Raw genomic sequence first — 13,888 nt, forward strand, 5'->3', positions numbered from 1 at the left:
GGAGGGTTCTGGAGGCTCCCGGACTCCCAGGGGGCAGGTGAAGGTGTCCCCAGCCCCACGGCCCCACCATGTGTTTCAGCCACTCCCCAGCCCACAGCCCACAGGATGCACGACTACTCCAGCTCAGTCCCTGGGGAAGAACTGTGCTGTGAGAAGGGGAGTGACCTCCCCCAGCCTCCCTCATCCTCTCAGGAGGAAAGTCTGGGCTCTGTGAAGGCAGGAGACCGGAACTGAGATCCAAAGCTCGGTAAAGTTCACCCCTCCCCCACCCTGGCTCTAAGAGTTCTCTGATTGGGCAGGACGGGTGATGTTTAAAACCCTGAGCTTGGGCCAGTGAGATGCTCAGAGGGGAAAGGCGCTCGCTCGCTGCCAAACCTCCGCTGCCAAACCTAACAACTTGAGTTCAATCCCTGGAATGTACGTGGTGGGAGGAGAGAACTGGCTCACACAAGTCATCCTCTGACCTCCACACAAATCTGTGGATCTCGCCCCCCCCGCAACCCCCCACACATAACGAAGAAATAACAACAACAATAATAATTCATGCGCTTGCCTCCTTAACAAATTGCTGGGCACATGACCAGGTGTCTCCTGGGGATCCAGAATTATTTGCAAGGAATTTCTGTTTCTGCTTTCTGATTTATATTTCTGTTTCGGCTTTACTGATTAAAAGACCCTAACAAAGGTTTTCTCATTCCCACTTCAGACCCTTTCTAGAACTCTCTAACACTTCCCAGATGGTGAATAGCTTTTTCTCTCCCCAGCCCTCTAGCAGGGTGGAGATTCAGAAAGAAGAGGGTTTGAGTTGGCTGGCCTTGGCATCTCCCTGTGCTGTTTTCCTCTGGGGGAGGGAGGGTGGATTGCCTCAGTATCTTCAGAGAGAGAGACACATGAGTCAACAAATACGTGAGAAGAAGGCTGCCCTCACCATTTTTTTTTTTTTTTTTTTGAGACAGGCTTTTGCTAAGTAGCCCAGGCTAGCCTGTCAGTATGCTTCCTACTTCAATCTGAGTGCTGGGGTTACGGGGCTGTACCACCATCCAGGAGATTCTTTTTGTTTGCTTGTTTGTTTGTTTGTTTTTGGATAAGAAGAAAATAAATTTCCACTTCATGAGAGGCAAGCCTCAGTTAGAAGCAAAGTCTTCAATCCGAATGTGCCTCTGTTCATGACCATCCTCAAACCACTTCTACCTGTAGCTAGTTCCTTCTTTTAGGCTTTCCTGATGAGATCTCAAGGTTCTTGGGAGGGGCTTGGTGAGAGATCCCTGGAAGGTGCTTACAGCATAGAGGGTCACCTAGGGCTGAAAGTGTCTTCCTAGGCACTGGGACAGTTGCCCAATGTGATATTCCTAGGTATAGGAGAGGAAGATAAGGCTTTAGGATACCCAAGGGCCTATGTGCTGGGCCTGTGAGCGCCCCTGTAGCAGGCCCTGCTCTTGCCTGGGTTTCTGCAGTCTCAACTGTCTACATTCATCGCTGGGGGCCTTAGATGTAGTTTTTGCTGCCCAGACTCTCTTCAGAGGGGAATCCACTTTACTTAAACTTCCCAGAGTTTACAAGATGAAGGCCGGGCTCAGTGGGTCCCAGGGACAGTGTTTAGGGTTGTGTGTAAGCCATGACAGTTGTCATGTTGAGCGATGGGTGTGTGTGGCTGCCCTTCTTGCCTTTTACCTGTGGAGGAGGTGTTTAAGGCTGAAGAGGATGCTTAAGGGTAACTGCAGGTCCCTGGGGGTGAAGAGCAAACTCCCAGCGTCCCCTAAGGGCCGAGTCTGAGTTGGTGCTGGTCGAAGTCCACAGTGGGGTCTTCTATTCAGGCTGGAACTTGGAGGCCAGGGCCAGGCCTTGCCCTCAGCTGTGGCCCCCCACCCCCAATTATGGGCTCAGAGCTGAGCCAAGTGTGAAACAGACAGCCTCTCTCTGCTTCTCCGTTCCCACCCCCATCCTGCTGGAGTCTGGTTTTCATCACCCATTAATCACTAGCGCTTCCCACAGCCTGTGTCTCTCTATCTGTACTCAACAGCCACTGGGCCCTGGGGGGATGGACAGAGAGGCAGGCAGGTGGGCTCTTGACTTGGGGGAACATTAGGTCACATTAGGGGTTGCTCCCTACTCCAAGGTGGTGGAGGAGAAGAATGATTCTGGGCTTGTTCGAGGTCACTCCCATCCCCCAGTTCAGCCTGGAGCAGCTAGCCCGGCCTAGCTCACCCTGGCAGACAGAAGCCATTAGCTGTCCTGTATGCCAGGAAGGAAATGGGTTGGAGGGCTGAGGAATTCTAATTAAGCTTCCCCAGCTGGCAGGCCGGCTGGCGGGTGAGAACTGGCACCTCCTCCCTGCTAGTGTCGGTGCCAGCCCTGTGCGGCCAGGCCTGCTTGGTGCCCACCTGCCACTGTGGGAACCCCATTTGTGGGCTGCCTCGCAAGGCCCTTTGAGGATTCCCAGGAGCTCGGGTTTTCCTCTTGGCTCCTCCTCCTCCTACCTAGCATGACTTTGAAGATGTAACCTTCATCTAATGCTAACTGGTTTCATCCCGAGCCACCCTCAGTTCTGCACTACCTATAATCCCTTTGGACCTTAGTTTCCTTGATGGCAAAATGTATGACAGCTTGGTTTGATCCCATACGTTAGGACTACCCACCCACTGCTGCTATAGAGAAACTAATATCCATTCGGTCTCTTGCTGTGACTGACTGGAAAGTGTACGAGGTGCCCTGGGAAGGTATTGTCCCAGTGTCATCATTTCAGGCCACGACATCGCTGAATAGATGGCTCATTTGATGGTTGTTTGCCTTCTCTTCGTGTCCCCTGCTTTTCGTAGGCACCAGGAACACCCCGCTGGCTTGAGTCTCTTTCTTTTTCCAGTAGGGTTTGTGTTCTGATATAGGAGGACACAGAAAGCAACCACTTGTCCCAAAGGCATGAGACGCCAGTGCTGGAGTAACAGGGTAGCATTTAGTGAAGAGTCTGGGCTACAGGGTGGGTTTCAGTGCCTGTCAACTGACCTTACATGGAGGGGACTCCAGTCACTGCATTGGTCTTGAACTTGGCTCTCTCCCCAGGGACTGCCACTGGAGCTGGGTATTCAGTGGCTTTTGAAGGACCGCGAAAGGGCACATGGTAGTAGCTAAGATGGCCATTTTTACAGTATGGCAGATTTGGTGTGGTTTAAAGTAATGTGTGTGTGTGTGTGTGTGTGTGTGTGTGTGTGTGTGTGTGTACGCACGCGCTTTTGTGCGTACAAGTGCTATGATATATATGTATAGCCCAGAGGACAGCCTGAGAAGAATCATTCTCTCCTACCATCTGGGCCTTGGGATTAAACTCAGGATGTCAGGTTTGGTGGCACGTCTCACTCTACAGCTCAGGTTGGCCTGGACATTACCGTGTAGCCCATCGCAGGCAGTCCTTGGCTTCAGCCTCTCGAGTCCTTGGAATTACAAGGATGTGAGTCACTAGTCCCACCAGACTTAAACTTGGATTCTAGCCCTACGGTGTTGAGTGACCTTGGCCTCTATATCTTCATTAATTAACTAATTAAATTAATTAATCTTAATTAAATGGGAATCTTATCAGTACTGCCTAGGTCTGCTGAGGGCAACCTGTTGAAGTACCTGGCCGGATAGGGAGCCCCATACAGGGCAGTTATCGATGTTGGGAAGTCCCTATGTCCACTGCCTGCTTGGGGCATAGGACTGGTGGGCAGCATGGAGTAGGGCTGACAGTTGGAGTTACAACAGAGAGTTACGGGGCACTCTAAAAACCTAAAAATAGCTAGAAATGGTCTTTGCTTTGTCCAAGTGTCTCTAGAACCCAGAAGTCCCCAGCTCTGACTAGGCCCAAGTCCTCATTCAAGGCAGGCCTCTGTCCTCAGCCCCTGTCCCAGCTTGTCAGCCCTGGGGGGGCTGGTGGGAGCGGCTTCACAGAGGATTGGTTTCTCCTGGCACCAGTATGCTGTGTGGCAGCCATCTCAGCCATTGCCACATGAGATTATAAAGTCTCCAGGCACAGAGCCCCTCAGAGGGCAAAGCCCACCAGAACCAGCATCATGACGTCACAGGACCCCTTAGCATAAACCCAGCGTGCACATCTGTGCAGCATTGCACAGTGGTTTGCATACATTTGTTCCAAATCCGCGGCCACGCCCTCACACCTCCCGCTCCCTTTCTTCCTCCATAAAAACCAAATATTGAAGTTGTACCGTTAAAGCCCCTAAATCCAACCCCATTCATTTCAGGCTGGTTTAAAGGCCTGCTATGGGGAGCAGCCTGGTCAGGGACCTCCAGAGAGACACGGATGCGGACAATAGAGCCCCTGTTCCTAGGGTACTTGCTTTCTGAATGGGAATTCATGTCTGAGATCCAGGAAAGAGACTCTGATAGGGTTCACTCAAGGGTGCAGTCAAAATATATGGTGGGATAGCAGTATGGAGGCTGGGGTTTCTGAGTGGGCAGAAGGAGCAGGACCTGTGGCCTTCAGTGTCCTCAGAGTGTGTGTGTGTGTGTGTGTGTGTGTGTGTGTGGTATGAGTGTGTGTTTGTGTGTATGTGTGTCTGTGTGGTATGTGTATGTGTGTCTGTCTGTGTGTGGTGTGTGTCTGGTATGTGTATGTGTGCTATGAGTGTGTCTATGTGGTAGTGTGTGTATGTGTTGTGTGTATGTGTGGTATGAGTGTGTGTGTGTGTGTGTGTGGTGTATGTGTGGTGTGAGAGTGTGTGTGTGTGTCTGTGTGTGTGTGTCTGTGTGGTATGTGTCTGTGTGTGGTGTGTAGGTGGTGTGTGTATGTGTATGTGTATGTGTGCTATGAGTGTGTCTATGTGGTGGTGTGTGTGGTGTGTGGGTGTGTCTGTGTGAGTGTTTGTGTGTGTATGTGTGTGTGGTGTGTATATGTGTGGTATGAGTGTGTGTGTGTATGTATGGTGTATGTGTGGAGGTGTGGTGTGTGTGTGTGTGTGTGTGTGTGTGTGCGCGCGTGTGTGTTGGCTATTGTGAAGAGGTGGAGGTGTGTGGCTCTAGTCCTCCTGGTCCCGGGGCTCTCTTTGGAGCAGGCTCTGTGAAGGTTTATGTTACCTTTCCTTCTACACTGGGCCACATGCGGGGTCTGGGGTGGTTTGACTGCCCATAAGAACTTGTGTAAGCAACAATGAGAGCCTCGTCTAATGCCAGCCCATTTGGATGGTGTAGATGAGGGGACTGAGAGACTGTTGATGGGCTCAGCAGTCTCCTCGGGAAGGGAAGGGACTGGGGTCACGAGACCAAGTGTCCTGGATCTCAGCTTGTATCTCTGTCAGCACATGGTTGCCGGTTGCCAGAGCTGCTCTGTCAGGCTGTAGAGCAGGGCCGGTCTGGAGTTGGGAGAGTGACTGACAGCTGGGTTCAAATCCCAGCTCCACTGGTTATCAGCCAGGTGTTTCCAGAGAGTCAGCGATTGCTCAACCAAGATTTCCTGGGGGTGGAGCAAAGACGCGCAGCTCCTGGGGGGGCAACTGACTCACCTGTCACTGTGGTTCTGTGCAATAAAGGCCTGTGCTGGGTGGGGCAGGGGGGAAGGGGCCCGGGGATGGCTTCCTGAAGGCTTCATGAGAACAGGCCAGTGTGGCTACGGCAGGGGCTGTCCAGGGAAGAGAGGACAGAGTTGAGTCTGGCTGTAGAGTTCCTGCGCCCTGCCCTAAGTGTCCTCCATCATTTCAGAGATGATGCTGTAGAAGATGTGTTCACTTTCCCGCCGGCTCATGCAGGTGCAGGGAGCCTGGCGATTCTGCCCTCTACGGGATCCCCAGCTTTCTGACTATGAGCCCAGACATCCTCGTTAGCCCCGGGCCACACTGTAGGATGAACAGCACACATGGATCTGGAATTGCCTGCCCAGACACTGGAAAGCAGTGCCTCAAGTTTGGTTTTCACCTCCTCTGGGTTCTTAAGGAAAAAAAACTGTCTACCAAGGACAGCACTTGGTCTCTCTGTATTGTTGTAGAAAGCTTACTTAGATCTGAGGTCCAAGGCAAGAAGTCAAGGAACAGCGGGAAGACTAGGGTACAACGGACGGGTCGGGGTGCTGCACAGGGGCAGGCCAGGGTGAGGAGCCACCGAGGGATGTGGAGATGGTCAGAGAACCACAAAGTAAGGAACAGAACACACAGGAGACACAGCTAGACTTTCATTCTGTTAATAGGGTCACCTACCATCTTCCACAGAGCCCAGACAATGGCAGGCTCCCTGCGGTTTTCTAGAATATTCTCTAATGGCAGGTTGTCCAGAGGTTCTGTTTGAGAGAAAGTAAATGGCACTTGCTCCTTGCACATGTCACTCGTTTATCCGTAGTTAGCAGGCTCTCATATAGGCTGGCTTCAAACTCACTTCAGCTGAGCATGATCCTGAACTTTCTAAGATTTTATGTGTATCCGTATCCTATCTTCATGCACATCCATGTGCCGTGTATGTGTGTGTGTGTGTGTGTGTGTGTGTGTGTGTGTGTGCATATCTGTGTACTGTGTGTGTGGTGCTTGAGGCAGCTGAGTGAGGGGTTCTGATCCTCCGCAACCAGAATTAAAGATGTTAACCACTCTGTGGGTGCTGGGAATCGAACTCAGGTCCTCTGCAAAGCAACACAGGCTCTTAGCTGCTGGTCTACTTTTGCAGCCCCAACCCTGAACTTTTTATTTTGCTGTCCCTACTCCATGAGTGCTCTAACTACAGCATGTGCCCTGTGCCTGGTTTCTGTGGTGCTGGGGATCAAACCCATGTCTTCACACATCCCAAGCAAGTACTCTATCAATTGATCCATAATTTCAAACCCTCCTCTATATCTTTTTATTCAAGCACATTTGGGCAAATTGGGTTTGACTGTTACTTGGAACAAAAGACAGACATGGGGCTCAGTCTTTCCTTTGCCCCACAGCTGTTAGGAAGGAAAAAAGGAGGTGGGCAGACAGTGTGCTTGGAAGGTAGGTGCCACCTCGGCTCACAAGATGCCAGCCCTGTGCAGGAGACCCACTGAAGGTGCTTGGCCAGGTCCTTGCTTGTACGCCTGGCAGCTCCTCCCTGGTGAAGCCACTCAGCCTTCCTAGGCTGTAAGTAGCACAACCAGTCCTGCACTGTGCTGCCCACCAGCCCTGGGCCTTAGCTCTCCCACTGTCTGCTCCTTTCATTTCTTCTTCCCCTTAACCCAGAACTCTGTTCTGTTTGGGTTAGAGCCTATGTGACTGGGTCCATTCCTCTTGATAATTTATATGCAATTGAGTTTATTGAACTTAGAACATCTGGCTAGGTTGCCGTTCTCGTGTCTATACCCATATAAGCACAGACCAACGCATTAAATACTTCAAGACCACCTCGTGCTCTTCTCCAGAGAAGACCACCCCTGGGTCTGACTTTTACCATCATAGGTTGTTGATCTTCATACTGATGGTATCAGATGGTGGCTTTGTGTCTGGTTGATTTTCTTCAACATAATGCCTTCGAGAGTCTCCCTGCCTGATGCTTTTTGTTGTTTTAGTCACTGTGGAGTGTTCCAGTGCATGAGCACATCGAAGTCGGTTTAACCACCCACTGCGCACAGGCATTTGGGATGCTCCAATTTGAACCTCCATGATTGAAACATTCGTGTGCACACCTACTTGTGGACATACACGTTTCTTTCGGGTACAGAACACGTTGAGCAGAATACGTCTCTCTAGCTCAGCTTTGGGACCGAGTGGTGTTAGCCAAACAAGTTGGCATTGTCTTTAGTGTCCTCTAGGTGTAGCTTCTTGGTAGATCAGGTAGCAGTTTCGCACTAATGGATGTGAAGACCTGGAGGACGAGGCCCGCAGTGCCCCCATCTCTCTAAGGGGCCATGAGACAAGGCTTGAAATATGCCAGGAGGAGAGGTGGATTCTATTTTACTTTTATTATTTTTTTTCAGGGTCTTTCTGTCTCTGTGTAGCCCTGTCCAGGAACTCGCTCTGTAGATCAGGCTGGCCTTGAATTTAGAGCTCTGACTTTGTCAGCCTCCCTAGGGCTGGGTTAAAGCCACCAGGCCTGACTGATCTGTGCCTTCTTTTCCTCAGTGAATGTCAGAGAGCAGTGGGGTCTAGGAAGGGGAGGAACCCCAGACAGGAAGATGAAACTGTCCCAGATACTGAAGCTAGCTGGAGCTCCAGGGCCATTGACATGTTTGAAGTCATGTGACCAACAGGAATGCCACCTCAAGTCAGCCTTCTTCTCATCCAGAGACCTTTCAGCCAGCTTTAGAGGGGAGCACCTGGGGATTGCTACAAGGCTCTGCTCTCAGATGAGCCTCCAGAAAGCCCCTCTGTAGGCTTGTCTCCCATGCCTCGCCTCCAGCCTGGCTGCTCCCAGAAAGATGGCCATAGGCCGTGGATATCCTGGGTCATAACTGTGAGGGGTGGGGAGTAGGCTTGAGCCTGGGGGACTGGTATTGCCTAAGACTCATGCCAAGACTGACCTGTGATCCAGCCAAGCATGGGCGAGAGTGGGAAGCTCTCACAGAACATTCCTGGAAAATCGTTTGCCCTCACTAACCCCCTTAGGCTTCCTTGGCAAGACTGACACGTCTGGTCTTAGGTTTGGAGGCTCTCAGATGGCTTTGAGCTTGTAGGGAGCCTTAGTGGCTCAGGGGAAGCACTGCTTTGACCTCTGAGCAACTGACAGTGGACATCTTTACTGGAAGATTCTAGATGGCTTGCTTTCAGCTGTGTTCATGGTATGAAGACTTCAGGCTGTGGAGTGAGGGGTTCTCCGCTTTTGTTCCTGGAAGAGAGAGAAGCGGGTGTGCATGCTTGTAAGCGTGTGTCTGAGTAATGTCTCTGTGAATACAAACACCTATTACTTAGCTATCTGTTCATTCATTCTGCAAGTATTTACTAATTGCCTATTAGGTACCACTGGGGTTTCCACAGTGGATAAACGACACAAAGTCCTTGACCTCAAAGAGACTATTGTATGCCAGACCACATCTCCGTGTGATGTCTGTACACCTGAAAACAGCTTCTTGCCGCAACATGAAGCTTCTCTCTCTCTCTCTCTCTCTCTCTCTCTCTCTCTCTCTCTCTCTCTCTGTAACTTGTCCATGTGTATAGGAGTATAGATGTGTGTGCATGAAAAGGGCTCTGAGCATTTGAAGCTTTTAATGAGTGTCTGTGAAGGGGAGAGATTACTCATCCACTCAGAGAACTATTCAAGAAAGGCCTCTCCCTGAGCAGTTATATTTTCATAAATAAAAATAATCAGATAATGAGTTCATTTCCGATCTTGAGTTTGATGCCAACATTCCAGGGAAATAAGACCCGCCCGCTGGCCAGCCGGCTGGCTGGCTGGCTGGCTGGTTGGCAGTGTTCTGTGTGGCTTGGGTTAGCTGGGGAAAGTGCAGAGGAGGGGAGAGACCTGCTGATTGCAGGCTGCAGGAAGTAAGGGAATCTGTGACCAGAGGAGAAGTTGCATGTGTCTGAGCACCTCACCCTCACACGCACACCAGCAGAGCCCAGACTGCAGCATACAGGGCCTGGGCCTCTCCATCTCTTCCTTTCTAGTCAGTGATGGTCTATGCAGCTTTACAAATACTGATGGCTACTAAGAGCACAGACCACCCCAATGCTCTGAATTTCTGAAGAGCCAGCAGATAACCCCTTCCACTCAGTCTAGGGCTCGCCAATGCCTGCTGGGAAGGGAGAAAAGGGGATCCGAAAGTGGCTGTGGTCTGAGACTTGCAGGGAGTCAGAGAGACCAGACCCTGACCATGGCCCCGAACTCTGCTTGAATCTGCATCTATCAGTTCTTGCTTTCTCATTCCCCATTTGTACCATAGCCTCCCTAAGCCACGATACTTCAAATCCCTTTCTCTACCTGGGCTCCTACCAGACATATTTACCCCTTTCACCCTACCTGCCTTTGCTTAGGTTGTTCTCTCTCCTTGGACCACTCTTCTTCCAGCTTGGGTGCTCCCATTCTTCTTCTTCTTCTTCTTCTTCTTCTTCTTCTTCTTCTTCTTCTTCTTCTTCTTCTTCTTCTTCTTCTTCTTCTTCTCCTTCTCCTTCTCCTTCTCCTTCTCCTTCTCCTTCTCCTTCTCCTTCTCCTTCTCCTTCTCCTTCTCCTTCTCCTTCTCCTTCTCCTTCTCCTTCTCCTTCTCCTTCTCCTTCTTCTTCTTCTTCTTCTTTTTTCTTTTTTTCGGAGCTGGGGACCGAACCCAGGGCCTTGCGCTCGCTAGGCAAGCGCTCTTCCGCTGAGCTAAATCCCCAACCCCACACCCATTCTTAAAGACCGAGAAGTCACCTCTTCACGAATCTTCTCCGGATACTCCGCATAGGACTGCTTTCTCTTGTTTAGCTATGGCCACCTGCTAACTCTCTCCTCCTTGTCTTCCTGGACCCAAATCTGTGTCCCACCCACACACCTGATTTTTCCAAACAGGTCTACACACAGGGCTGTGCCGAGATACTGGCCAGAGAGGTGTCCTGAGCTGAGCCAGCAGTTTGCTGCTGTGTCCTGATATATGTGTACCCTGCACGAAGGAGTCCTGGTGCCACATAAGAAAGCCTTGACATCAGCATGATGGCTGAGAGAGGGACTTTGGGAGAACTGGAAGAAGGAATGGACCATTCATCCATTCATCTATTTATCCATCTGTCTATCCATCCACCTGTCTATCCATCCATCCATCCATCCGTCCATTTGTCCATCCATGTATCTGTCCATCCATCATCTGTCCATTCGTCTATCCATCCATCCATGCATCCATCCATGCATCCATCCATCCATCCATCTGTCTGTCCATCTGTCCATGCATCCATCCCATTATCATCCATCCATCCATTCATCCATCCATCCATTTGTCCATCCATGTATCTGTCCATCCATCATCTGTCCATCTGTCTATCCATCCATCCATCCATCCACCCATTCATTCATCCATCCATCTGTCTGTCCCATCTGTCCATGCATCCATCCCAGTATCATCCATCCATCCATCTATCCATTTATCCATCTATATATCCATCCGTCCGTCCATCCATCCATCCATCTATATATCCATCCATCCGTTCATCCATCTATCCATCCTTCCATCCATCCCTCCATCCATCCACTTTTTCAAATTTTATTTTATGTATGGGAGTGAGTGCCTGCATGTATGTGAACCACATGTATGCCTGTGCCCTTGGAGGTCAGAAGAAGACATGGATCTCTCCTGGAATGATAGTGAACTATGTGGGTGCTGGGAACCAAACTGGGGTCCTCTGTAAGAGCAGCACACACTCTTAACTGGTGAGCCATCTCCCCAGCCCCCTCTATTCTCTTTTACTTACCCACTCACACATTCAACAAGCAGCAGCCCAGAGCGGTCCTTATGTCACTGTGTCTACTCTTTATAAGGGCTGTGTGATGAATGCTTTCTGTCTCAGGGGGGAACCGAGCACCACAGAAGATGAAGTCAGTGTTCAAGGTCACACAGCCGGGGAGGCCTGAGCTGAGCCTTACATGCAGACCAGGCTGCCTCTCTAACCAGAGCTCTTCCCACGCCAAAGAGGAACAAATGGCTTATTTCTCAGTCTCTTCAAGGCTCTGGGCAGAGCTGGATCGTAGCCCTTGGGCAATATGATTAAGCCTTGTTCTTTGTCTGGGAAGTTCAGCCTCTGTCCTCACCCAGTGCCCCCATCACAACTCTGCTCTAAGCTGGCTTGTCTTTACCTTCTAAAATCTTCTCTGACAAGGCCATTTATAGGGGCAGGGTCCTCACCCACGGGAGGAAAACTGGGACAGTAGGGGTTCTAACAGGGAGGGTCCCCCCCCCAGGCTTTTTTGCTGCGAGAGAGGCGGATCCTGGCAAGAGGGCTTAGCATGGGAAGGAGAGAGTTTCCACAGTCCTGTTGGACTGTACTGAAAATGCATGTTCTGGGTTTCACTGAGTAGGGTGGAGGGGCTCAGGACTCCGAATTTACTGCAATTCCAAAGGCATGGGGTGTAGGTGGTCAGAAGATGGATAAGAAATGAACACAAGGGGCTGGGGATTTAGCTCAGTGGTAGAGCGCTTACCTAGGAAGCACAAGGCCCTGGGTTCGGTCCCCAGCTCCGAAAAAAAGAACCAAAAAAAAAAAAAAAAAAAAAAAAAAAAAAAAAAAAAAAAAAGAAATGACACAAGACAGGCCTGGTGGCAGGCAGCTGAAATCGTAGCTACTCACAAACCTAAGGCAGGAGGACTGCAAATTCAAGGCCCGTCTGGATTATAGAATAAGTTCAAAACCAGCCTGGGTAACTTGAGATCCTGTCGCAAAATAAAAAAGTTTGTATATTAAAAAGTAGGGGTTATGGGGATATAAATCAGTGATAGAGAACTTGCCTTGCTGAACTTGGTTTCAATTCCTGATATTCTAAAACAACGGGGATACAAAACACGATCTTTAGCAGAGTCAGCCTGGGCGTAGCCCGCCAGGGCCAGATCCCTAAGACCATCTGTTTTGTTCGTTCTCTCTCTCTCTCTCTCTCTCTCTCTCTCTCTCTCTCTCTCTCTCTCTCTGTGTATAATTATGTATATATGTATGTATGTGACTATATGTGACTGTATATGTGTGTATGTGTGTGAGAGACTTGTGTGTGTGCATGTGTGTGTGTATGTGTGAGTGTGTGTATGATTATGTATGTGTGTGACTGTATATGTGCGGATGTGTGTGAGAGACTCTGTGTGTGTGTGTGTGTGTGTGTGTGTATGATTATGTATGTATGGATGTATGTGACTATATGTGACTATATATGTGTGTATGTGTGTGTGAGTGTGTGTATGATTATGTATGTGTGTGTGACTATATGTGACTGTATATGTGCAGATGTATGTGAGAGACTCTGTGTGTGTGTGTATGTGTGTGTGAGTGTATGATTATGTATGTGACTATATGTGACTATATATGTGTGTATGTGTGTGAGAGATTCTGTGTGTGTGTATGTGACTGTATGATTTTGTATGTGTGTGTGACTGTATGTGACTGTATATGTGTGTGTGAGAGACTCTGTGTGTGTGCGCATGTGTGTGTGCATGTGTGAGTGTGTGTATGATTATGTATGTGTGTGTGACTATGTGACTGTATATGTGTGTATGTGTGTGAGAGACTCTGTGTGTGTGTGTGACTGTATGTGACTGTATATGTGCATATGTGAGAGACTGTGTGTGTGTGTGAGTGTGTGTATGATTATGTATGTGTGTGTGACTGTATGTGATTGTATATGTGCGTATGTGTGTGAGAGACTGTGTGTGTGTGTGTGTGTGTTGGGGGGCAGTATGTGCCTGTGAATATAGTGTCCTCAGAGAACAGAAGAGGGGGTCAGATCCCCCCGAGCCACGGTTACAGGCCGTTATAAGTCCCACTACACGGGCACTGGAAAGGATACTCTGGTTCTCCATAAGAAGAGTGTACTCACTAACTCCTGAGCCATTTCTCCAGCCCACTGCTAGGTCTGAGGCAGGGTTTCACGTAGTGGTCTTGAACTTGCTGTGTAGCTGGAGATGTTCTTGAGCTTCTGAGTCTCCTGCCTCTGCTTCCTGAGTGTGAGAATGGTAGGCATGGACCATTAGATCCCGTTTAAATCATAGCAAGAACCAAAGACCCAGGGCTCCGTGCATGCTAGGGGAGTCTACCAACTGAACGGCATCCACAGCCCTGCTGGGGTCTTGAACACTGTCCCTCGAGGAGTCTGGTGGAGGAAGACCTGAAGGGCTTGCTGAGTTCAGTTAGGGGACCTGCCGTGCAATCTGGTGTCCTCCTCGTCCCATCAGCAGGACGCTCTGGTCACTTGGATCTGCCTAAGTTTGCTGCCTATTGTGCTTTGAACACACACTGTCATCTCTCCAGGTCCAATGGCGGCGTCACAGTAACAGATGAGTCACAATTGCTTTGCCCTGCCCCTCCTT

General features: G+C 49.9%; 1 long non-coding RNA gene across 2 annotated transcripts; it reads right to left on the reverse strand.

The window, feature by feature from the left end:
* Positions 1-6,783: 6,783 nt before the first annotated feature.
* Positions 6,784-13,784, reverse strand: LOC134479093 (uncharacterized). Of its 2 annotated transcripts, none has more exons than XR_015622702.1 (3): positions 13,616-13,778; positions 13,399-13,519; positions 6,784-8,745 (listed from the first exon to the last, which is right to left on the reverse strand). It is a non-coding gene; the product is annotated as an uncharacterized LOC134479093 (long non-coding RNA). The 2 variants fall into 2 exon arrangements; XR_015622701.1 differs by lacking the exon at positions 6,784-8,745 and adding an exon at positions 12,135-12,250 and having other exon boundaries at positions 13,616-13,784.
* Positions 13,785-13,888: the final 104 nt, after the last annotated feature.

The sequence above is a fragment of the Rattus norvegicus genome, chromosome 6 (genome assembly GCF_021556685.1).
Source record: "Rattus norvegicus strain SHRSP/BbbUtx chromosome 6, alternate assembly SHRSP_T2T, whole genome shotgun sequence".
Classification (NCBI taxonomy): Eukaryota; Metazoa; Chordata; class Mammalia; order Rodentia; family Muridae; genus Rattus; species Rattus norvegicus.